General features: G+C 35.4%; 1 pseudogene; it reads right to left on the bottom strand.

The window, feature by feature from the left end:
- Positions 1–638: 638 nt before the first annotated feature.
- Positions 639–26650, bottom strand: LOC126703735 (pentatricopeptide repeat-containing protein At4g28010-like; annotated as a pseudogene).
- Positions 26651–27660: the final 1010 nt, after the last annotated feature.

Here is a 27660-nt window from a genome sequence, read left to right as displayed (position 1 = left end):
GTAGTTATCTCAGGTCCCCAGATTCCAAATTGTTGGAGAGGAAAAACCTGAAAACCTGGCAAAGAAGCTCGGGCCCTGTCAAAGAGAGGAGTCAGAGCAGTGAAAACACAAACACATGGCAAGCAAAATATTTATAGAGAGATAATATGCACTACCAAAGCCAAGTTATTGGAGGCCCTGCATGGGATGGAATGCCAGGTAGAACTATGAGAGTAACAGCAGAAAATGCACTGTTCTTTGTGAGCAAAACTGGAAGATTACTACAGTTCAAAGTAAGTTACAAGAACCATACCATAGGAGTGCATATATCGATTCAACTACTCAAAACTAATGAAAATAAATAATAATCAAAATAACAAATAAAATATTGACAATTCTTCCCCTATTTTGGTAGACCGCTCTTCAGAACATTAAAATAAATCCAAGAAATATACAAGGATATCAATTTATTATTTAATTCACATTTCTCATCCCATTTTGACCACATCACATACATAACCATGACATCTAGAGCAATCCTTCACCATAATTAAACCCAAAAAAAAGGTACTTTAAAGGAAAAGGTTGCATAAGGACTTAATAGAGCATTTTTGAAGATCTATATTAGCATCAGCAAACCTGTCATGAGATGGAGAATATCATGCAGCACATAATTTAAGTTCTGGGTGAGACTTATTCAGTTTTGATAAAAGCTTATCACATGAAATGCTTGCTTCTTTTGATGCTTCTAAGAACAATCCGGCAGAATCTCCATAACATCAAGAACTTCTGACATATCACAAAGGCATGTCAAGATAGTAGAAATGATTTCTGAGTCAAGAACAACACCTTTATCTGCCATTTGACGAAGTAAGTCAATGATTTCCTTGGTTTTTCCCTTTGAGGCAAAGCCCTTTAGTAAAGAATCATATACAAAGGTGTCTGGTGTAAAACCACCAGCTATCATTTTCTCAAAAACACTTTTAGCCTCATCCAATTGACCAAGTTTTGACAATCTACTTATCAATGAGGAAAAGGTCATATAATCAGAAGCTAAACCCATTCCAAGCATGTCCATTAGCAATTCCTTGGCAGATTGAAAATCTCCTGCCTTGAGAGCTCCATCAATTATTGTAGTAAATGATACAACATCTGGTCTATGAGTTGCATTTCTCAGTTCTTGAAACAGCCCCCTAGCTTGCCCCAAACTACCTTCCTTGCACAAGGATGCCATCAGTGTATTGTAATCTGTAAGGTTGAATTTAATTAACCATCTTGTTGGCTTTATTCCGTGCCAAATTTGCTTGTATTTCAGCAATTAGTAACCCTGTATTTAGGTGGGATTGTTGTAAGGGTAGTGAATGAGATAGAGTGTTGAAATGCTCAAGAGTGTGCAAGAAAACAGAGACTTGCGACTGGATCTCGCGGGTGACTCGTGGCTTCAAGCCGCCAGAAGATGCACACATGCCAGGCATGCCAGAAGTTGAAGCGTCATGCTTGCTGGAGCACTACAGGACAAAATACGATAACTGGCTGTTCTGTTATCTCACGGCTGGATCTCGTGACTCAGTCAAGCTACGAGGCCAAGCCGCGAGTCAGCCCTGTTTTGAAAATAACCAATTCAAGCTTTATGACAAACAACTAGTGTGCGGAAAATGAACACAAGCTATAAACAGAATTGGTAAACAATCTAAGCCAATTAAAATCACATCCACAGCAGAAAATAAAAGGTAAAGATAAAAGGTAGGAAGATACAAACACAAGGAAAACACACGATATGTTATCAAAGAGGAAACCGAAGCCCTCGGCATAAAATCTCTCTGTCGCCCTCCAAGCAGTAAGTAATCTACTAGAAAATGTAGTTGGGATACATAAACAACAATAGACCCTCCAAACCTAATTTACCCAGTGTACCTAAGACCTCCAAGCTTCTTGCTCCAACGAGGTTGCGCCGAACCTATTTCTTTTCTAGCTTCCCGGATTCCGCTACTTGACCATAGCATCAACCAATGTGAAATTGGTTCCTTCCTAACTGCTTTCCAGAACACCAAACAGCCCTCTCACAGTAATGGATATGGTGAGAAAAGGTTTTGGTAAAAAGCCTCTCAATGATTTAACAATGGAGAGGAAGAGAGTTGAGAAATTTGAAGAGTCTCTTATGTGAAGATTGTGGATGAATCAATCTTGTTTTACTCTAGGGTTTCTCTCTCAAAATTCTCTCTGGAAGCACTCTTTCTTTCGTGGGTATAAGGGGTATTTATACTGGGGTGAGAATGGAATGTGAAGGGTTTTGTAATTGGGGGTCTAAACGTTCAAGGGTGTTTTATACACTATTTGAACTTTCATAATCAATCACCATAGGACTAAGCTCACAAGCTTTCATTTTACTAAAAAGTCCTTTAGCAAAACTAAGCATATGCATTTTGCAAAACCCATTAATCATAATACTACAGGTAGTCGAGTTTGGAGCAAATCCCAAGTTCAATACATGTTTCCAGAGTTCCAAGGTGTCGTCAATCATTCTTGCCTTCAGATACCCCTAATCAAGAAATTATAAGTTACCATGCTACCTGAGATTCCCCTTTCAACCATCATATGATATACCTCCACGGCCCCATCAAGGAAGCATTCCTTATAGAATCCTTGGATTAATGAGTTAAATATCGTAACATTTGGTTCAACAAAGTTCTCATCCTTCAACATTAACTCCAAAAGTTTCATTGCCTCATCAATCTGCCCATCAGCACAAAGACCTACCAGCAATGTATTGTAAGTAACCACATCCGGCTTTTTCCCCTTCTTAGTCATCATTTCCAGTATCTTAAAAGCATCTCCAACCCCACCCTCCTTGCATAGTCCATTAATTATAACATTATATGTTACAGTATTAAGCTCTACACCCTTCTTAAGCATCAAATCCAACAAGTCCATGGCTTGTGTAGCTCTCCCATCTTTGCAAAGCCCATCAATTAACCCTATATAAGTAACAACATCTAGGCGAATTCCATGTTATGTCATGTCATTCAGCATTGTAGTTGTTTAGAAATTTAGACCCCAGTTGATAGAATTAACAAGTTTTAAACCCAATTTGTTAATTAGATTTATTATGAATAAACCTTGATAAAACTAACTAACATCAATATCATGTCAATATCATGCACAGCGGAATAGTAAATAAGACAAGATATGATAACTCAGGAAAACAAATGAAACAAACTAGTTTCATAGTAAAAAACTTGGGAGGAAATCTTTCCGAAAAGCAATCCACTATAATAAAAAGAAGTTTCAGATCTAGAACAAAACCTTTGTCCCTAGACTCTACAATCCCTGTAGATGAACTTACAACAGAAATCTTCTACTGCTTCAGAACCTCTGAACTCTTCAATATATGAACGCCACATTTTTTGTACGGATCCTAGTACATGACTAACCAATGATGCACGACCCCCAATACGTGACTAAGACACCAAATTGAAGAAGATGTTGGCTGCAAAGTTCTTTGCTTCATCAACAATGAAGATCAAGAAGCACTTGGCTACAAAACCGTAAGGCACAATGATGCAGTAGCTTCTTTCAGAGAGAATAAGGTATCGGTCGCCTTTTGCATGTTTTCTCCTTGTATTCTCTTATGTGATGACTTTTAAAATAAGCCTTATATATATCTAGGGTTGTGAGAAAAGAAACCCTACACATACATGTTAGCATGGGCCGAAAATCAGATCTGAAAATTCTGATTTCGTAATTTTCGATAGATACAGCTGTCGAACTTTAATGAATCAATACTTCTTCATTTGTTTCTTGGATAGATTTGCATGACTTCAATACTAGACTTGAACTCTTGTTCCTTGAAGTACTAAACACATCCTAGATCTACCCAAATACAAGTGAAGTGCGTTTTGTCAAAAGGATTAGCAAATTCTAAATGACACATGTTTATAACAAGTTCCACATATGTCCTAACAATCTCCCCCTTTGGCAATTCGTGACAAAACCACAACAAACAAATGAAATATGAGAGAAGTCATAAATCACTCAACTCATAATCAATTGTTGAATACAATAAAATCTAATCCTAACACAAACTCTTGAAAAACTTTGTAAGAAGAGAGTTCATGGTATGATAGACTTTGACAACCTATATTTCTAAAACACTTTAAATAAAACTCATCAGGGCATCTTAGTGTGAAATAGAAATAAAAGTTTACATACAATAAAGAAATATGTGTATAAAGAGAGAAAAGAAACAACACATGTAGAGGTAGGTGAAGAAGACATACATCATCATATATATATCAAAGATAAGCACAATGTATGTAAACATGGTCACAAGATCGGTGTACAAGAAGCTAAAAAAAGCTCCTAAAACAGCAAGGAGGTAAACACTCCCCCTAACAAGATGAAACACAACTCCCCCTTACAAAGACATGTATTTCTCCCCTTAACATGTAGAATCTTAAAAAGAAACCACATATTCTCCACAATTTCTCCCCCTATTTTTCATAATTGACAAAGGGTAAAAGAAGCTAGAAAGCTTCACCCAAGAAACGTAAAGATGATCAAGGATGATTAAGGAGGCACAAGGAATCCATATAAATGCATGAATGTAATGAAACAAGATACTATGGATGACAAGATAAAAGAAAGATGCAAAACATGTGAAAAACAATGCATGTAAGAGGATCTTGATAGATCAAGAAGTTGTCGAGCAGCTATCGAGCAGAAGCCAACCTTGATCAAATAGCTATCGAGCAGACAAAAAGTTTCTCGATGGATCGAGAATGCGTTAACTTCTGTCGAGAAAGGAAGATCAAGAGGCTTGATAGATAGCTTAGGTGTCGAGAAGCTGTCGAGATATGTAAAAACAGTTTTTCAAAGAAGAGAAAAACACAGAAATGAATGCAATCAAACATGCTACTCAGCCAAAGATCCAATCAACATTTTAAGCTCTCAAAAACATCTTTTAACAAAAAAATGTCAAGTATTTAGATCCAAAACACACACACACACACACACACCCTAAACAAGTCTAACAAATTTTATATTTAAAAAACAAGTCAAGACAATTTAGTAAGCATACATTAACACGTGTATTCTTTGTGATGACCAAATTATATTGTACCTGCATATGTATTAAGTGTAGCAAAGAATATTGCATGTTGTGTGTGAAAAACATCGCAAGATTGCATAAGTATCTACATGTTATGACGATTTGAGATATGAGAAAATCACTTTAACTCACACACAATCATAACTGCTTGATGGGGATTATCACCATCAAGGTACATCCTATAACTCCCACATCTCTTAAAAGACATACTTGCAATCGTATATAAAACATTTTGATTCTTTTTGCTTTTGTTTTTCTTTGCATATTTTCTTTTGTAAAGCATATCATGCATGGGCATATAAGAGAGAGAAAATAGATACCCAATAATGTTAAGCTTTTGATTGCACTTTTACTATGCCAAAGCATACAGATGTCATTGACATGATTGGTGGGCAACAGTGGTGAGATGGTTATTTATGCTTTTCTCTTAGGATTTTCTAGTTCTTCTCGTCAAAAAGAGTGATACGAATGTTAAGTACAAGAGATTAAATCTTACACATCACAAACACGAGCCATAAATCTCACTTGCTTGGTTGTGCATAGAGATGCTCATCTAAGTTACAAAAGATACAAAGTTTAGAAAATTTTGTTTCAATGGCCATCCAAGGTACACAAGTACCAATGTACACAAACACACGCTATTTTTGTATTTTTTTTTTTATTTTTGATTTTTCTCCTTTTATTTTTATTTTGAAAAAAAAAAAACAAAATAAAAACTAAACAACCAAACAAAAACAGAAGAACAACATGAAAGTATGAAGAAAAGATGTATATGCATGAAAGCATGATTCCAAAGCAGATAAGAAATCAAGCAAAGAGAGTCCTACTATAGATAGAAAGAATTAAAGTAGAGGACAAGTCTTAGGATTCTTTCTCACCCACACAGCATGAGTCTTTAGCTGTGAAGATGGAAAGGCACGTGTTCTAATATGTCTACTAAAGGAGATAGAAGAATTCGAATTCTCCTAAAATTGAGTTAAAAAAACTCAAAACTTTTAATAACTCTCCAAAAAAAGGTGTAGATCCTTGAGAGGAAACTTGTGACCATTGGACACTTGCTTTTGAAGATACAACTTAAAGCAATTAGGACGAATGTGTCTAGAAACACCACAATGGTGACAAACATGAGGTCTAACAAAGGATTTAGAATTAGACAAATCAGTTATAGATTTCATACCTTTATCACCTTTCTCAGATTGGGGCACAAAGACAATCTTTGATCTAGAAGCCGTGGAAGAGGAGGGGCTGGAGGAAACAGCATATCCTAAGCCAGTTTTATCAGAATTAGGCTTTTGAGCACTTAAGACCTCATCAAGCTTTGTGCCAGGGCTGGAAAAGTTTTCCTTTTGACAAATGAGATTTATGCTGGGTTGGGGGCCTAAACCGAAACTCGACGATGGGCTTGAAGCACGGCTCAAAGGCTATTGGTGAAGTTTTTGAAGAATTCGCCTTATTTTATACCTTGGGCCTAGGATGGGACTGACAAGGGTTATGAGATGGCCTAAAAACACTTTCTACAGCAGACATGTCAGCACAATAAAAAGCATACTACAATAAAGAAATAACCCAGCAGTAAAATATTTCAGCAGTAAAGTATCCCTGCGGTAAAGTATACCAGTGGTAAAATGAAACAGAGCAGAATAAACCTTCAGCCGTTAGCTATTTCATAGATTAAGGAAAGTATCTACATCTTCAAACTCATCATCCATTGGCTTTATGTCAGGGGCAGAAAAGTTTTCCTTTTGACAAATGAGATTTATGCTGGGTTGGGGGCCTAAACCGAAACTCGACGATGGGCTTGAAGCACGACTCAAAGGCTATCGGTGAAATTTTTGAAGAATTCGCCTTATTTTATACCTTGGGCCTAGGATGAGACTGACAAGGGTTATGAGATGGCCTAAAAACACTTCCTACAGCAGACACGTCAGCATAATAAAAAGCATACTACAATAAATAAATAACCCAGCAGTAAAATATTTCAGCAGTAAAGTATCCCCGTGGTAAAGTATACTAGTGGTAAAATGAAACAGAACAGAATAAACCTTCAGCCGTTAGCTATTTCAAAGATTAAGGAAAGTATCTACATCTTCAAACTCATCATCCATTGGCTTTGGAGAAGAGTCTTCTAATACAATAATATGAGGGAAAAACTCTATAGTAACTGTCACGTCATAACCTTCAATAGTAAATGAATAAACAAATATCATAGGTTCCATCATAGCAAGTAATGAGGAAACTTAGTGTGAGATGAAGGGAGGGAGAGAGATTCTAGCTAGCGCAACAAGATCGTTATGATGCCAGGGCATGCTCATGAATATAGTATATGTAGTGAGTAGTGAGGGCCATCTGTGGGTAGTATGCGTAATGAGAGAGAGTGTTCAGTAAAGTTGTTGGAGCTTTTTGCTGGGGATAGATAAGTGTTTATAGGTAAAGGTATGAGGGGTATTTATGAGCTAGGAGCTGGAGAACTTAGTTTCTAAGCTTGAAGATAAGAACTCAGTGACTCAGAACTTTGCCAGAGCTTAGAGATGGCTAAATAGAGAAGTTAAGGAAGAAATCTTTTCTATTAGTGTGTGTTGGAGTGTTGGTGGAGATCTTCTATTTATAATTGAGTTTTAGGGGGTGATTAGCAAATAATCTCTACTAAATCAACCTCAATCTTTAGAAAATCCTTAGAAAATCATTTCCTAAGATTTTGACCAAGGCTGGTAAGCTTAGCCTTTAGAAAGTTCTTGTTGTTTCAGGTAATAACAGCTGGAATTCTGACTTGGTATTAAATGCTGATTATCCTTAGCTAATGGGATTGGAGCATGTATTAGGCTAATAATCTTGGTCTTGTTGCTACTAGGATTAGAGCTCCCTAAAGCAAATTGTATCACCCCAAGCCAGGTGTCAATCTTGGAGCCCTTTGCTGGTAACTCTGTTGGAGATCCCTTTGGTGCTCTCCAAACCACATTTCCCTAAGTTTCCCCATTTGGGGTTTATGTGCTTGGTCCATGAACCAGAGAGTACACGTTTTTGGCATGATAATGAACTGATTTCAAGTTGTTCCAGAAGCTTTCATGGCCTGGTTATGGCTACCCTTAGTCCTTGACCGAATGGGTTGGAGAGGAAAGGAAAGACAGCTGGCTGAAACTTCCCAGCCTTATGTCATGTCATCCTAGCTTTGTGTCATATGAGAAATGATGGAATTCAGGTTGGCAAGTAAGGGTTTAACCCCTGCTGGACACGTGTCCTCTTTTGATCTGATTGGACAAGCTGGAATTGATTGGCAATGGGCCCCAGCTGTCAGGTTGTGCTGAAGCTTGACAGGACAACTCACGTGAGCTTCAGTTGCTAGGATTCGAATGTGAACTAGGCTGGCTCAACTGGGCTTTATAGTTGAGCTTCTTTGGGCTTGGTCATCCCTACAAAAATGAATAGTTTTGTCATGGGTGATATACATGGGCTTTTATAAATTTTGAAAGAGAAGTATTTTTTAAGGGATGAGTAATTATATTTCCCATGAATTAGAGACTTTAGTATATGTAAAATAGGTGCCAAAATAATATTGGGCATTGTAAAATAGGTGCCAAAATAGCATTTGGGCCTTGTAAAATAGGTACCAAAATAATATTGGGTTTCGTAAAATAGGTGCCAAAATAGCATTTGAGCTTTGTAAAAATAGGCATTTGGGTTTTGTAAAATTAGGTGCCAAAATAATATTTGGACTTTGTAAGATTTTACAAAAATATTTTCATGTAGCAACGAGCTTTAGAGGTGCCATGTAGCAATGGGCTTTTAGAGGTGTCGTGTAGCAACGGGTTTTTAGAATGCCGTGTAGCAATGTGCTTTTGGAGGTGCCGTGTAGCAATGGGCTTTTAGAGTGCCGTGTAGCAAGTGCCGTGTAGCAATGGGCTTTTAGAGTGCCATGTAGCAACGGGCTTTTAGAGTGCCGTGTAGCAATGGGCTTTATAAGAGATTTTTGTTGGGCTTTTTGGGTTTTGCTCACAAGTTAAATGATTTTGGGCTTTTTTTTGGAGATAGTGTAATTTTGTGGCCCAATTCGGTAGTAATGTGATAAGCATTTTTGTGGAAAGCCCAAGTTGGATAATATGTAGGATATAATGGGTACTATTTGTGAGAGGGTCCAAGGTAATTTATGGGGCTTATATAGGGAATATTTGTGGGAGCCCAATAATATGGAGAATATTTGGGTAATATGTGGGAAATATTTATGTGGGCTCAAAATAGTTTATGGGCTTGCGTGGGTATTATATTTTAGTAGTGAGCTAATGAAATTAGGGCCCAAAAATTTGTACCTCAACACTTTGCATTAGACATCTTCTCTATTTGAGTTCTAGCTTGACTAAGCTCTACCTCAAGATTCTTGACTTTCTCATTATGAGGTGTTCTCCACAATAAGAGTCTCAACCAACCTTTTAGTCTCATCTAATTTGACTAATAGATCAGCTTTTTTAGTTTTTACCTCATTAAGCTATTTTCTACATTGATAAGAAGTCTTTTCAGATTTTATAAATTCAATGCATAGCTTATCATAAGCTTCCTGAAGGGTCACCTTCTTGGGTACTTCATCATCAGAAGAATCTTCACTATCACTAGCACTTTCCACAATCACCTTGTCAGTTGTGGTAGCAAAAGCTATAAAGTGTCCACATTCATTTACATACTCATCAGAAGAGTCATTCTCAATATCACTCCAGGTAGCAACCAACCCCTTACCTTTTGAATTCTTGGTCTTTTCCTTCATAAGATAGTTTAGGCACTCTATCCTCATGTGACCAAAACCTTTGCACTCATGGCATTGGATGAGGGGTTTCTCACTCTTACCCTTCCTAGAGGATTTAGATTTCCTAAGAGGTTTGTCCTTATCCTTTTTCCTAAATTGAAGAAGCTTGATAATCTCATTAGCTATGAAGGTTAGATCCTCATCCTCATCATCATCTTCATCTTTGCTTTCATCTTCATCTTCAGAGTCATCAATCTCTTCCTCTATACCCTTAAGAGCGCCAAGTTTCTACTCTTTCCACCTTTTCTCATTAAACCTAATCCCATCTTATAGGTTTGAAGGTTCCCTATAAGCTCAGTTAAAGGAATTTGATCAATGTCCTTTACTTCTTCAGTGGCAGTGATCTTGGCATGAAATCTTTCAAGTAAGGACCTAAGGATTTTCCTAACAATTTTGGATTCTACTATAGATTCTCCAAGGTTAAAGGCAGAATTTACAATATCCTTGAGTTTAGTATAAAACTCATCAAAGGTCTCATCCTCCTCCATCCTTATTTCTTCAAAACTAATAGTGAGTCTTTGAACCTTCACAGTCTTTACTGCCTTGGTACCTTCATAAATGTTCTCAAGAATGGTCCATGCTTCCTTGGCAACTTCCGTGGATGATATTTTCTTGAATTCCTCATTGGTCACCCCACAAAACAAAGCATTCAAGACCTTACTGTTGAAATTTGCCGCTTTGATTGTTGCTTCATCCCAATCCATCGGCGCTTCCTTTGGCTTAATCTAGTTAACTTTAATAGCTAGCCATACCTGTTCACCTAGAGCCTGCAAAAAAACTTTCATACGAACTTTCTAGTATGCATAATTAGTGCCATCAAATAAAGGAGGAATCAAAAGAGATTGTCCACTATCCATGATAACGGGGGTCAAGGATCACACTCAGGAAATTAATCCAATCAGAGTGTACCTGCTCTGATACCACTTGTTTAGAAATTTAGACCCTGGTTGATAGAATTAACAAGTTTTAAACCTAAGTTTTTAATTAGATTTATTATGAATAAACCTTGATAAAACTAACTAACATCAATATCATGCCAATATCATGCACAGCGGAATAGTAAATAGGACAAGATATGATGACTCAGGAAAACAAATGAAACAAACTAGTTTCATAGTAAAAAACTTGGGAGGAAATCTTCCCGAAAAGCAATCCACTATAATAAAAAGAAGTTTCAGATCTAGAACAAAACCTTTGTCCCTAAACTCTACAATCCCTATAGATGAACTTACAACAGAAACCTTCTACCGCTTCAGAACCTGTGAACTCTTCAATATATGAATGCCACCCTTTTTGTATGGATCCTAGTACGTGACTAACCAATGATGCACGGCTCCTAGTACATGACTAACACACCAACTTGAAGAAGATGTTGGTTGCAAAGTTCTTCACTTCATCAACAATGAAGATCAAGAAGCACTTGGCTACAAAACCCTAAGGTACAAAGACACAGTAGCTTCTTTCAGAGAGAAAAAGGCATCGGTCACCTTTTGCATGTGTTCTCTTTATATTCTCTTATGTGACAGCTTTAAAAATAAGTCTTATATATGTTTAGGGTTGTGAGAAAAGAAACTCTACACATACATGTCAGCATGGGCCGAAAATCAGATCTGGAAATTCTGATTTCGTAATTCTCGATAGATAAAGCCGTCGAGCTATCTATCGAGACCTCGATAGATAGGTTATCTGTCGAGTAGCTGTTGAGCTTTAATGAATCAACACTTCTTCACTTGTTTCTTGGACAGATTTGCATGGCTTCAATACTAGACTTGAACTCTTGTTTCTTGAAGTACTAAACATATCCTAGATCTACCCAAATACAAGTAAAGTGCATTTTGTCAAAAGGATTAGCCAACTCTAAATGACATATGTTTACAACAAGTTCCACATATATCCTAACAGCAGTGGCTTCTTTCCATTGCCCCATCTTACAAAGGCAATGCATCAAACAAGTATAGGTAATTACTTTGGGAAAAATTTCCTTCGCCAATATCTCATCAAAAAGCTCTTTTCCTCTATCAAAACTCCCTTCATTACAAAAGCTACTTATAAGTGCACTATACAAAACCAAGGTTTTGAAAGCCGGACCGGACCATACGGTCCAACTGGGAAAACCTTGAACCGCTCATTTTTGTCGTTCTTTTAGCCTCAAGAACCGCTCTGTGGGAAAAAATCAGGGACCCATGCAAACCACAGTCAGACCTCACGGTTTTAAGAACCGTGATTAGACCGCTTCTCACAGTTCCCTACTTCCCTTTGAATCTGAACCTTAAAAAAAAAAAAAAACACACATACACACACACAGAAGATGAGAGATTGTCTTTGAAAAGAGTGATCTGGACGAGCCAGAGAATGAAAGCGAGAATGGAAGGCCAGTGGTGAGGAGTACCAGGGGTTTTGAGAATGGATTTGTTGAATTTGAAAGGGTAATTTAGGGATTTGAGCAAGAAGGGGAGATCTTCGTTGAGTTTGGAGGAGGAAGGGAACTGGAGACGAGAGGGGAGATCTTCTGGCTTTGTTCTTCGCCTGTAATGTGTGTGTGACAGGGTGAGAGTATGAGAGAAAGAGAATGAGAAAGATAGCTAGAGAGAAAGAGAGCTAGAGATGAAGAAAGAAAAATAAAAGTAGAGAGGAGTCAGATGAGGGGATGGGGATGGGGATACATGTGTGGAGGATAAAAAACAAGAGAAAAAAAAAAGAAAAAAAAAAGAAGAAAAAGAAACGTATGGTCCGTATGGATGCAAGGAAAGAAAGGAAAAAGAATAAAAAATCACAATAAAAAGTTTCCACAATATTTTCACAATAAATTTTAAGTAACAGATAGTTATTAGTTAATATTGGTGAGTAAAAAAATAATTTTAATAGTGGGTTCAAATTAAAACTAGTAACAACTTTTCACATAAATTTTGTTGTGAAAGTATTGCTAAAAATATTGTAGACTTCTTCACTGCTTTTGAACAATTCTTCTTTGTTGCTGCGTGCTTTAGTCTCAACAACTTATATTTGCTTTGCTATCAACTACTAACATATAATGCTTGCTTGCTGTCAAGCACTTCCTTCTTGGGTTTAGTTATTTATTTAAATGCATGGACATCATCATCTAGCTTTTTATTTTTATTTTTTTAATTCATAATAAATGGTGAACATTGACTATTCAAATGGGCTTGGGAGTTGGGAAAAAAAATGATCCGCAGTCAAATGGGCTTGGCCATGAGCAAATGAACTAATTTGTCTCTTAACTATTTTATTGAGTTTCATAAAATAAAAATTATTGGGTACTAAAGTGTACACTACAACAAAATGTATTTTTAAAGATGAAAATTAGTGAGGAAATATTTTTTGTCACTAAAAATACAGCTTTAGCGACAAAATATGCATTTCGTCACTAATAATGAAAAAAATTATAACATTTAGCGACGAAAATTATTTTTCGTCGCTATTGTGATCTGAAAAATGGGCGCCAGCGGAGGGAAATTTTGGCGCAAGCTTAATTAATCTATAGCGATGAAATATTTCGTCGCTAGATGTTGAAATTTTTAGTGATGAATTATTTCATCACTGTAGGTATTGCTGAGAATAGTATTAGTGACAAAAATCTTTTCGTCGCTATAAGGAAGAATTAGCAACGGAAAATAGTCGTCACTAAAAATAATAATAGTTTTGCACCTCATTATTTTAGCAACGAAATTAGAATTCGTCACTAAAAGTATGCTATAGCGACGAAATATGAATTTCGTTTCTAAAAATATTTACAAAATCTGGGTTCTTTAGTGACGAAATTGATTTTCGTCGTAAAAAACTTAAAAGCTTAAAGCAATAGCGACGAAACAATTCATCGCTGAAGACTTCACTATAAATACTCCCATATAGTCCATCAGACTTCACTAAAGAACCCAAGCTCATTTCTATAAAAATGAAAAAAAAAAAAAAAAAAAAAAAAAAAAAAAAAAAAAAAAAACCCAGCTCTTCTAGAGTTTTCCTAAACCAAACTTGTTGCCAGAAAAGTTCATCGTCACTGATTAAGCTCCATTAAGACAAAGCTGTCGTCGATAAAGCCCCAACCGTTGCCAATACCGTCATTGTTTAAGCTCCAATCGTCGCCGATACCGTCGCTGATTTGAAGGAAGCCTGTTAGGTTCTAAAGACTTAGGATTTTATGTATTTAGAACTCTAATGTATATTGTTGGAAAACCATGATCAAAACAAGATGTTTAGTTGTGTTTAAACTTGCTCAAAGTTGGTTCATTTATGTAAAGTTGGAATAAGCTGATGCAGAAATCATTTATGCTTCTCGGCCTGGTTCGATCGATTGAAGTTTAGGCTTGATCAATCGAAAATCGGGTCAGATGTGTTTTCTGTAGAATTCCAACTCAGCCCTAGTTTGTTTTAAAATGTTTAGGGTTTTCTAATTTGCCCTAGGTATATAAGGCAAACCCTAGCCACGTTTTAGTGTTGCTCATATTGCTGTTTGCGTAAATCTCTTGTGAGATCTGTGAGGAGCTTTCCTTTACACAAGTTTAGGATTATCAAGAAGGAGATTTCTTCAAGAGCTTGATGATCATTCAGTTGCTACCATAAGAACTTAAAGAAACACAAGCGGGAGTGCTTGTACTTGCTGAATAATCCAAGAAAGAAGGAGTCCGTGGTTTCAAAGCTTGCATGTGGTCGTGTCAGTAAGTTTCTACTGGTGGGTAGCAATAGGATGTTAGTGGTCTAAGTCCTGTTGAACAACTTCGATTCTTTTATAGTGGATTCAGGTTTACTTTGAGGATAGTTAGGTTAAATCCTCCCCAGGTTTTTACTGGTTTGGTTTTCTGGGTGATCATATCATTGTCTTATTTATCTTTCCGCTGCTTTGCATGATATGATTGTTTTGATTGTGATAACTGCTTGCTCACTCCCAAGTGCAGGAGATCGTAGCAATATAATTCTCGGAATACCGAGGTCGAACCACAAGGAGTGGGGTAAATTCAAAGACAATATAATTAAAAAAAAATTTGGGTGAAGAAGAAAAATACTTTTGCTCGGTGAGTGTTAACAAGAATAATGATAAAAACTAATTTAAATCAATAATGTAAATACTAGGGCATCAAGGTGTTTCCTTATATTGATATGAAATTCTTTGTGATCTAAGAAAATATCTATTTCATAATTGATTGTTCTTATACAATTAAAAACTTATGATTCGGTTGAACTGAGACAATTCAAGAATGCATGATAACCTCGATTGATAATGCGGTTAGAAAAATTTTCAGAAAAACCCATTCACTTTAAATCCTGATTTCTATTTGTAACTATTAGAAATTCATCTAAATAATAAGAAAAACATGATTGAACTTATTGAAAGCATGGAAGAACTAATACATCAAAAGAAATCTAATTGAACAATCAAATATGTTGTAGATAAAATCCTAGAAAGAATCACATTGAATATTCATACCGTATAGAAGAAACATAACCCCTAGCCCTAGCAAAGAGTTTAGGCTGCCATTAGAGAAAGAAAAATACAAGGTTTTCTCTGCCAAAATTCGTTCTACACTGTCTCCTCTTCAAAATCCTAATGTCTAAGTGTCCAAAGAAAATAAAAACATTTTCTATTTTAATTTCCGTCCAGGTTTATAGCAGTAACTTGTGAGTTAATTTCGGCCGTCAAAAATTGATAATTTTGTAAAACTCAAAACAGGAAAGTTGTAGATATTTAAATCATGGTTCCAACCCATCTGGCCTTGTGTCAATTGGATTTTTGAGAAGAGAGATACACCCAAAATACTAATCAGTGCTCAAAACAGATTTTTCCTTTTTAGATTCTGCTTCTTTGATTTCTTTCCTTATTTGAAGCTTCCAATCATGGTAGACGATCCAAGCACTCCAGCTGCACCTCCTTAGACATTTAAGCATGGTCCTTTAGCTCCACTTTAATTCTAGTTTGGCCTTCATTCTCTCACAAATTCCTGTAAACTCATCTTTCTCACATGATTTCCTGAAAGTAGAAAATTACACACAATGAATAGCATCTTATTCAAGAAATTATGTAAAGATAAATAATATGGACTAATGCAAATCATGGCTTAATTATACAAATTAAGTATAGTAATAAGGAGATAACGCCCACATAAATATATAACAAGTACACATTTTAAGGTGTTATCAATAACCTAGATTTGTTAATTTGGACTAAGTAATAACTTGGCTAATTACCTAGGTTAATTTAATTGTGTTTTTAAGGGGTCTAAAAACTATCAAGTGGTGTCAGAGCAGGTTGCTCTCTTGTTGTTGATCTTTTGATCACTGAGCTGATCCTTGACCCCTGTTGTCATGGAATATGGACATTCTCTTGTTATTCCTCATCACTTTGATGGGAATAACTATGCTTATTGGAAAGTAAGGATGAAAGCATTCCTGAAATCAATTGATGAGAGAGTCTGGAACTCCGTCGAATACGGATGGGAGAAGCTCACTACTCCTGTTAGTGAGTGGCAAAATTCTCAAAAAGAAGCAGCCGCGTTCAATAGCAAAGTTATGAATGCTATCTTTAACGCTATTTCTATGGAGGAATTTAAGAGAATCTCAAATGTTGAGGTTGCTCATACTGCTTGGAATATCCTCCAGACTGTGCATGAAGACACAAAGGTTGTCAAAATCAATAAATTGCAGCAGTTAACTTCAAAATTTAAAAGTATTAGGATGTCTGATGATGAATCTTTTGATGAATTCTATGTTAAACTTAATGATATTGTTAATTTTGCTTATAACTTTGGTGAAATCTATGATCAACGTAAAATTGTTAGGAAGATTCTTAGATTTTTGACTGAAGATTTTAGACTCAAGGTGATTGCCATCACTGAAAGCAAGGATGTGGACTCCATCCCTATTGATGAACTTGTAGGATCTCTTCAATCCTATAAGTTGGACCTACCTAAGACTAGCAAATCCAATTCAATGACTCTTAAGTCAGTTGATGATGTTAATGTTGGTGGATTTAATGATGAGCTCTCTACTACAGAGATTGCTTACCTTGCCAAGAACTTTAGGAATTTCCTTAGAAACAACAACAAATGGGCAAGAGATAAGAACACTGCTGAACCTAAAAACTTTAGGAAGAATGATCCTACTAAGGTTAACAATACTGATAAACCTAGAGAAAAAGTAGGTCACTCTTCAAATAATTCTATGGATCCTTAGTGCTTTGGATGTCAAGGGTATGGTCACATAAAATCTGAATGTCCTACCTACTTGAAGTCTAAACGTAAGGCTATGGCTATAACCCTTAGTGACGGTTTCTGGTGATGAGTCTGGTTGTGACGAGGATGGAAACTTCGTTGCTTTCACTACTACTGCTGTAGTCAATGAAAGCATATCTACTGAAGAGAACCCTTCTGATGGGAACTCTCTGAGGACGCAGATCTTCAAGAAGCCTAAAATAAACTTTGCAAAGTTGCTGTAAAGGATGCTATGAATGTTGAATTAGGTTTGAAGAAAATTGCATCTCTTGAGCTTGATAAGAAAAATTTTCTTGTTAAACTGTTTGATACTACTGAACTTTTGAATAATGTGAAGACTGAGAACATGTTTTTAATTAAAAAAGTTAAGAATTTGGAACATGAGCTTTCTGTTGCTAGAGAATAATCTAATAGGTCTGCTAGTTCCAAACTTGATCATATGCTGAGTGTTCAAAATTCTCCTTCTGACAAAACTGGGTTAGGTTTTGTAGAAAGCATCAATGTGTCTGCACCCAATTCCACTATCTTTGTTCCTTCATCTTCTTTTGAACCCCCTTGTGAGTGAGGTTGTGAGTGAGGTTGTCAAGCCCTTAGAAGTTACACCTCCTAGGAAGATTAGGGTTAATCTGAAAGAGTTTAAACCTAAGCAGCCTACCATTTCTAAGGACAAGTCACATGATAAGGCTGCATGGGTTTGTCATTTTTGTGGAAAGTCTGGACACATTTGTCCAAATTGTTACAAGCTACAAGCTGCTAAGAGAGCAAACAAACCAAAAGTACTTGTGCCTCAAGCACAAGATCCTATGGTACTCATTGGTGAATTGGTAAATGCTCTAAACATTTATTTCAATCCTGGATTTGGTAATCATTCCCATGTGAATAAGAACTCCAATGCTCGTGGTGCATCTAAGAAGTTTTGGATGCAAAAGGCTCAATCTAATTGAGTCCTTCTGACATGGTCCTTGTGTTTCATTACTATTCTTTGTGACCATTGTTCTTTGGTTTTTGTTTTCTCTGTTTCTAGGATTTGCATTGCATAACATTCATGCATTTTATTCTAGGTTGTTTTTGTTTATTTTTTTTCAATAAAATAAAGGAAAAAGGAACCAGATTATGTTTTGCACTATTTTCTTGGTTTTTGAAAACAAAGTTGGTCAATTTATTTTCACATAACATGTCTTTTGTACCTTGTTTAGCCTTGATGAGCTTACTTATTGCACTTTACTAGTTGAAACTTTGTAGTGCATGTTGTGTAGGAAAGATATTTATGGTTTTGAACATTTTGTCTTGATCTTGAAGTCACATGTCTTTGACTGTCGGACTTGAACCTTTAGAGAAAGGCATAAATAACCATCTCACCACTGTTCACTAGCCAATCATGAACACCTTAGTGCATATCGTAAGATTTTGTGCTCAAGAAAGTGTAGCACATGCACAAAAAGAATATAAGGTGTAGCCTCGGTTTAAATGCTAAAATTTGTGTGTACATTATTGGACCTAATGTTAAATCAATCAAATAAAATTGGTGTGTACATTATCCTGGCTATTTTAATAAGTTTCTGAATAATTAAAATTTGTGTGTACAGTATGAGGCAAAATCAAGAAACTTACATGATTGCAAGCTTATGATTTAGGAGATGTAAGAGTTATATGATGTAACTCTTTTGGTAATAGTCTCTTTTAAATTCTATATGATGAATTTTGTAGACTTTGTGTTTAATTGCTATGCACATATCACCTCACATGTAACTCAAGTTTTTGCTAGTTGCACACATTACACAAGTTACTCTTTGCTAAACATTGTACATGTTATTGTGTGTGTCTTTGGTCTGACCAACCAAGTTTGCAAATACTTTGAGTTTTATGCAAAACTGATTTGATGCTTGAAAATTTATGAAGAATGTAAGAAATTTTAACTTTGGGAAAATTGGGCTTAAATCTTTGTTTTTGAAAAACTTATCATCACATACTCATGCATTTTGTTCATCAATTTCAATGCTTTGAGATGTTTCTAAAATTTCTTTTCAAAAACTATGTTTTTTCCTCAAAATTTTGTGAGCCTCTGTCTATTTCGATTGATCCAATCTGTTTTTCGATTAATCGAAATTGTTTTAAAATTGTTTAAGGAAGCCTCTGTTTGTTTCGATTGATCCAATATGTTTTTAGTTCAATCGAAATTGTTTTGAAATTGTTTTAAAATTTTTAAGGAGCCTCTGTCTGTTTCGATCAATTGAAACTTGTGAATCAGGTTTCTAAAAAATCAGATTTGACTTGTTCAAACAACTTTTTCAAAAACTTTTCAAAACTTTTTCTCTCTCTCCGACTTGGCAAGGCTCCACAATGATTTTTTTGTCGTTTTCCTCCAAATTTCTTGCAAGGTTTCTCTCTCCATAAGCCGATATGTCCATATTACTCTTCCTTTTGCATTGTTTTTCATGATTTCATGCATTATTTCATGGTTTTTGGGTAAATTTTCGGACTATGCATAATTTGGGATTTTTGATTCATCAAGCCTTATCTTGTGAATTTGATCAATGGGTTTTGTTGCTACATTGATATATTCATGATCTATGATAGTTAATTTGATCAATTTGAAGTTTTGTAAAAATTAAAAAATTCTAGGCTTGTATTGAACCCGAATTGGGGATTTTGTTCAAATTGAGTTTAATTGATGAAATTGGCTTGTTGAATTGATGTAATTGATCATTATATTCTGTATTCTAAATTGTGTGATGATCAATTGGTCAATTTTTTACAAATTGAACAAGTGGTTTTTCAAATTTTTGGGGTTTTTTGTTAGAAACTCTATGCTCAAGCAAATTTTGTGAACTTGAACTTAATTTGACTGCATTAGGGCATGCATCATATAGATTTTTGTTCTATATTTTTTTGCGCTAACTTGTAGTCTGCCCTTGGTTTTTGTTTTTTTTCTTTCGCTTTGTGTCTTTGTCCTTATCCTAGCACCATGCCTAGGAAGACTAGAGCCCATAGGACCCCCTCCACTTCCTCTAAGTCTCCCTCTAGGAGTGAGGTATTTAGGAATGACAAAAGCAGAGAGGTTTATGAGAAACTAAACTGTAAGCGTAAAATTTGGGCTGAGCGTTCTGTGGTATTAGATGAGGTTGATCCGGCCATTAGGCAAACCTTGAGACTAGAGGTTGGTTGTCCCTGTTAGAGATAGATCATCTACCCCCGACTGCCCTGATTAGAGAGTTCTTCTCGAATCTCTCTTGCTACGTCTATGATTCCAACACCCTTAGTCCTCGGGTAGTGGCTGATACTCTTGGGGTTCCGGTCGTTAGGGAGCCTGTCTATCCTTATGAGAAGTCTCCACCCTTAGATGACGTTATGTCATACATCACTGGGTCTTCTATCCAGTGGGATTCTGATCCTCGGATCACGTCTGCTGAGCTTACTGAGATTGCCTATCTTTTCTTTAGGATAGCATGTCATTCTTTGTGGCCTATTTCTCATCTTCACACCATCCCACTTGAGCGATGTGTGTTTTTGTACGCTTTTGTTTCTGGTGCGTCTATCAGCTTTCCTCATCTGTTTCTTTGTTCCTTGAACGAAGTTCATAGGAGTTCTGCCGTAGCGCATGCTCTTATTCATCCTATTTTCATTCATAGGATTTTGTTGTTTCTTGGTCTAGCTGATTTCCCTTCCGATGAGCCCGTTCATGTTATAGCTCCCATAGGTGCCACCTTCCTTAGGCAGAGGGCTGCTCACTTGAGAGTTGGTCCTACACATCCTAGAGGTGCGTCATCTGGTGTTGTTCCCCCTCCTCCCTCTTCTACAGGTGCTGATACGGCTGAGGTGTCTGGTGTTGCTACTGTTGATGCTGATGTTCCTCCACCGACTACTTCGGATGATTCAAACAGTTGACGTACATTAGATCATGTCTTGACCGTTCAGGCGGCTCATGAACAGATTTTGGTGGACGTGCTCGATGAGATCCGTGCTTTGCGCACAGAGTTGGCATAGTTTCGACGGTCTTCTTTGATGATGGATTTTGATTGCCCTTTGGCATTCCGTCACAAAAAGGGGGAGTACATATTTAAGCTTGTAGAGTTTTTGTTTTCAGGGAGAGAGCATTTTTGGTTGGTTGGAGCTTGTGGAGTTTAGATTGTATCTAGGTGCTTCACATTGTATTTTACATTTTTAGCTCTTGCTATACTTTTTGTTGGGCTATTCATGTTAGGGGGAGATACTTTTATTGCTTTTTATGTTTCTTGTTTCGACTGCTTATTTGATTTATATTTATGAGTTTTTCATTGATATATGCCTTTATTGTGTGTTGTTTGAAATCAAGAAATTATTTTGTTTACTTGTATTTTCCACACATGCGATTATGCATTTTGTTTAGTGTTTCAGGAAATATACAGGTTGATTCAATTGAGCTGCTGTCTACACTTGCAACTGATGGATAGTAGTTATGATTGAATTTGTTTTTATGAGCATTATTTTTGTAAAGGGCTTTTCTTTGTAAACTTTGAGTTTTTAGTTGTGTTTTGTCATGGATTGCCAAAGGGGGAGTTTGTTAGGTTCTAAAGACTTAAGATTTTATGTATTTAGAACTCTAATGTGTATTATTGGCAAACCATGATCAAAACAAGACGTTTAGTCGTGTTTAGACTTGCTCAAAGTTGGTTCATTTATGTAAAGTTGGAATAAGCTGATGCAGAAATCACTTATGCTTCTCGGCCTGGTTCGATTGATTGAAGCTTAGGCTCAATCAATCGAAAATCGGGTCAGATGCGTTTTCTACAAAATTCCAACTCAGCCCTAGTTTGTTTTAAAACGTTTAGAGTTTTCTAATTTGCCTTAGGTATATAAGACAAACCCTAACCACGTTTTAGTGTTGCTCATATTGCTGTTTGTGTAAATCTCTTTTGAGATTTGTGAGGAGCTTTCCTTTACACAAGCTTAAGATTATCAAGAAGGAGATTTCTTCAAGAGCTTGATGATCATTCAGTTGCTACCATAAGAACTTAAAGAAACACAAGCGGGTGTGCTTGTACTTGTTAGAGAATCCAAGAAAGAAAGAGTCCGTGGTTTTGGAGCTTGCACATGGTCGTGTCAGTAAGTTTCTATTGGTGGGTAGCAATAGGATGTTAGTGGTCTAAGTCCTATTGAAAAACTTCGATTCTTTCATAGTGAATTCAGATTTACCTTGAGGATAACTAGGTTAAATCCTCCCCAAGTTTTTACCGGTTTGGTTTCCTGAGTGATCATATCATTGTCTTATTTATCTTTCCGCTGCTTTGCATGATATGATTGTTTTGATTGTGATAACCTAGATTTGTTAATTTGGACTAAGTAACAACTTGGTTAATTACCTAGGTTAATTAAATTGTATTTTTAAGGGGTCTAAAAACTATCAAAGCCGATTTGAAGGAAGCCGATTTGAAGAATGCCGATTTGAAGGACAACGATTTGAAGAACACCGATTTGAAGGAAGCTCCAACCATCGCCGATAACAACATACCCAACCGTCGCCGATAACCACAACCCCAACCCATTCGCAATGGTTTTGGCTACCAACGCCGTTACGAACCCATTCGCAACGGTACTTCTCTGTTTATTTTTATTTTATTTATTTTAATTTAAATATATATATATATATATATATAAATCATGAAAATTGCTAGCTTTATCATTCTTTAAGATTCCATTAAAAAAATTTCTTTAATATTTATAAAAATCATGAAAATTTATTATATAGATTTAATATTTATAAAGAAAAAAAAAACTATATTAAATATGGCAGATGTTTTTAATAAAATTTTTGTAATATTTTTATAATTTTTTTTCATTACATTGTTGTGCCCGTGCTTTTTATGCTATACTCATATTGATATTCATTTTGTATGTTGTAGTTGGAGTATTTGGTGGCTTTGGTAGCAAGGAGTGGGAACTATATATGTGTGTGTTTCTATGAATAGTGGGTGGCTATTAGAATAACCAAAACATTTGGGTAAGTCTCATTCATGGGTTTGAGCCATTTCAGTCCGGAAGAGGCAATGTGGTCTTGTTAGTTTACTTCATAGAAGCACTTCTCTACACAACTGTGTGATTGACCCAATCCCATATATTTATAATTTAAGATTAATGCATCATTTAATAGATACAAAATTATGTTTTATTTATTTATTTATTAGTTTGAATATTATTATAAATTTAATGATTTTTAGTTGAATGTGATGACAAGGTTAGTGATTGTTTGGGTTGCTGTGGGGGAATAGAAAGAGGCTTAGATCTGTGAAAGTCAAAGACCAAAGCTTAGCCAACAAATCAGACTTGTACGCTTAGCTTGATCATAGTAAGTAAAAATCTGTTCAAATACCTATAAAACTCTATACTTGTGATGTTTGTGATTGGTTGTGGTGGGTTGTTGTGTTGGAGCAAGCGGGTGGCTTGCATGGTGTTATAAGGTGATTTAAATTCATATTGAGAGTGTTTTTAATTTCTTGCAAATGTGAATGAAACATGTTAATTAGATATGATGAGTATTACTTTATTTGATTTCAATACTTGTAAGCATTGTACTTGTGATGTTTGTGATTGGTTTTGTGATGGGTTGATGTGGTCATTTGTTGTGTTGAGTTAGTAGCAATTGTGTTCAAATTTAGCACTTGTGTTCAAATTTAGCACTTGTGAATTGCTTGATATGGATAATGGTGTGGACTATGATATGTAAAGTTAGTTGTAATTGTTATTGAGATGTTTTGTACTTATCTTGAACTTGATATGGATATTGATGTGGTAATTTGTTGTGTTAAGTTAGCAGTAATTGTGTTCAAATTTTGCACTTGTGAATTGCTTGATATGGATAATGGTGTGGACTATGATGTTAAGTTAGTAGAAATTGTACTTATCTTTCACGTCAATACATAGTTTCAAAAAATGCCCAAAAAGGCCAAATACACTCATAATATACCGAGTTATGAGATGGCAAGATTGGATAGAATGAGGCAAAACCAAGAGAGAATTAATGCTTTGGGATTGAAGCACATTTCAACTTCTCTAAAGGATTCTGCTTAGTCCAATTGTGCAAAAGGAAAAAGAAGTAGAATTAGTGTTGTGGTAGAATATTCTTAATTTTTTGAGGAGCAAGGGTTGTGATGACGCTCTTACCTATGGGGGTGGTTCATCTTCAAGTTAAAACACTTATTAGTTAGTACTTTATCTTCAAGTTAAAACACTTCATTTTTTATGTATTATTTGAAACTAATTGTATTATATTACACTTGAAAATTTATATTTGCTTTCTACAATTTATACTTTAGGAGTTGTGATTTTAATTCATTGGTGTGGCTACTCTTAATGCATTGTTAGAAATCTTTCTTATAACATAGTTAATGTTTTTACTTTACGATTTTAATGTAGTAGTGTTTTTATATTTGTGCAAATTTCTTATTGGTGGCTTTAGGGGATTTACTTTTGGCATTACTTGAAGACATATGAGGACATTTTCCTTAGACGCTAACTATATTATGCTACACTTTTTGTATTGTAATAAAACATCTTGAGTTATTGTATGTGTTGTAAACAATTATTGTATGGAAGGAGTTTGAATTGGATACTTGTTTTATTTTTTACCTGTGGAATGTATGGATCGATTTTTTATAAATGTGTTGTTGAAATAAATGTGTAAATTAAATGTGAGGTTTTAATAATGTAATGACAGGTTACAGGTTAATATCAAATCCATGAAAATAATAAAAACAGAAAATAAGTTTTAGTTTCGTCGCTAAATGTAGCAGAATTTTGTAAGAGATGGCTTTAGTGACGAAAATTTTCGTCGCTATATGTGCTTGGATTTTTTTAAAAATAGTTTTAGTGATGAATTTTTTCGTCACTATATGTACCCGAAAATAGTTTTAGTGACGAATTTGTTCGTCACTAAATATGATTTAATAAACTGAAATGGTTTTAGTGACAAAATATTTTCATTGCTGAATACTGTTTTTAGCGAGGAAAACATTTAGCGATGAAACGTTTTCGTCGCTAAAAGTTAAAAAAAAAAAAAAATCAAATTAGACTTTTAGTGACGCTAGGATTTTTAGCAACGGGGCTACAGCGACGAAACGAGTTTCGTCACTAAAAGTCCGATTTCGTCGCTAAAAGTCCTTAGCGACGAAAAATGGACTTTTAGTGACGAAAAATTCGTCACTAAAAATACATTTTGTTGTAGTGGTACTTTGTCATGACTTAAAAATAATTTAAAAACTCAATAGCTATTTATGTTTTTTTAGAATTTAATAGTTTTTATTTTTAATATGAAAGTTATGTTATAAAAAAACTATCTATATTTGTTTTGGATTATTTTAGTTAAATTTTCAATTTTTATTTGTTTAATATATTTATTTATAATTAAAATAATTATTAAATTAGTTATGACGTCATTACAATTCGACCCCGGTTTGACCTCGGTTCGACCTTAAAAACCTTGAACCTCTCTCTTTTACGGTTCAATGAACGGTCCGAGTCTAAAAACCTGGTACAAAACAACATCTGCATCCAAACCTTTCTTCTTCATCTCCTCCAACAAACCCACCGCTTCATCAGCTCTACCATCCTTACAAAGACCATCCACCAATGTTGTGTATGTGACTCTATAGCATCACATGTATAGTTCGTTGCACCCAAGATTGGAGCTAGCACGAATGATCACAATGCTACATGCTGCAAGCAATATCCGTCTTGTAACAAGGCTTTCCTTGCTTGCAGCCACTTGAATGAAGGCTGTACATGTTAGTTAATTCAGGGTGCTCCTGCATGATCAGCCTCCACGTCTCAAGAAACACTTGGCCTTAAGTGCTCATGTCGATCTGCATTAGGATCACGACAAGGAGTGAGGTGCTCTGCACATTGAAGATATTAGAGATGGCCATGCCGTGCGTGCTACCAGCAGCTCCCTTCACTTGCCGCCAACACACATGGCCCATGAAATGCACGGTATATTCTTACGTCCAATAACTTTCTTGGCCAAAGCGAGGTGTTTTGGTTTTAATTCGAGGAAAACCAGACCTTCCAAAAGACTAACGTCTGTTATAAGTTATAACTCCCTCATTGATATTATTGTGCAAAGCGTTCAGTCATTTATAGACTTACAGACTCCAAATTGAAAGAAAAAACTAAACAACCTAAGTAACAGATAAGTATAAGCACAATATTGCTTTATCAAACTCCTATTGAAAGACTTTCTAACTGGTAAGGATAATTTCTCTCATTATTCAAAGAATAAAAACAAATTAATAAAATAAAATTATAATCAACAATTGAATGCTAGTAGCAATATTGTGAACGTAACATATATTAATTCCCATATGAACAAGATGCATGGCATATTAATTCTGATAAATGTACTATTTGATTAAAATCGTAATATTAAGAATCAAACCGTGACCAATGAAATTTATAATGAATGGTTTATTTTTGTTTTTCTTGACATAGTGAGATTGCATTGGAGAACATGAAAGAAAGTGGGTTAATGTCAATATACCTCCCAATGTACTCTTTACTCACATTGCTGATCACTTGGAGGTACATTTTTACTTTCTCATGTATTATTCATCTCCTCATTTTTTTTTTTTTCATAAGCAACTATGCCAACTAAATTTTAGTAATGTTGGTTTGAAAAATTTTCGTCTAAGGTGATAATTTTATGTGAAGACCTTTTCTTGTTTATTTGTGCTTTACTAACGTTTTTTTTTTTTTTTTTTTTAGTTTGTGTATTTCTAATAAAAATTTTAACAATAGAATCATGCAATAACCTTAACATTAATGAGTACACTTAAAATCAAACAAATAAAAGATTTATATAGATATAATATTTGGAATTGAAAAAATTTTTTTATCTAACTATTTTTGGCATAGTTTCATTATTTTCCCCCTTCTCATTGAAGCCAAGGAATATTTAATTAAATGAAAAAAATTTTAACCACAATTTTTGATTAATCAAAGTTTTTCAAATATAGTGAGTTTTAGTTAGTTTAACTGATAAAATCTCTTGTAGTCAAATAAGAGAACTGTGATTTAATTCTCGCCTATACCAAAAACTACTTAGTGTCTTGGCTTGATAATAAAAAAACAATCATTATAGGGTAGACACTATAAGTCTGATCATATCTTAAAAAAAAAAAAAAAAAAAACTGTCTAAATATATTGTTTCCTGCAAGGTTTTGAGTAACGGCAAGTACCAGAGTGGTCTACATCGAGCAGTGGTCAATGACAAAGCCATAAGGATCTCCATGGCCGTGTCACATGGACCATCACTTGACACAATTGTTAGCCCAGCACCAGAGTTGGTTGACAATGAAACTCAGCCAACACCAGCATACAATGAAATGTCGATTTATAGCGAATTTTATGAATTGCGGCAAAGTGGCAAGATTGGTTATAAACTCGGGTTGGAAAGTGACCAAAGCAAAGCATTCTAAGCTACTTGATGGTTTAACAAAAGCCAATTCTCAAGTTAGTGTTCAATAATTAAATGTTGTTGGATTTAAATTTACTTTCATTCTCGTAAATTGGTTTAAATTCAATTTCTGTTTCTTAAA

Source organism: Quercus robur, chromosome 10 (assembly GCF_932294415.1).
Source record: "Quercus robur chromosome 10, dhQueRobu3.1, whole genome shotgun sequence".
In the NCBI taxonomy this organism is placed as follows: Eukaryota; Viridiplantae; Streptophyta; class Magnoliopsida; order Fagales; family Fagaceae; genus Quercus; species Quercus robur.
Note: the sequence above shows the minus strand (reverse complement) of the source record. Positions and strands in the feature narration are given on the sequence as shown.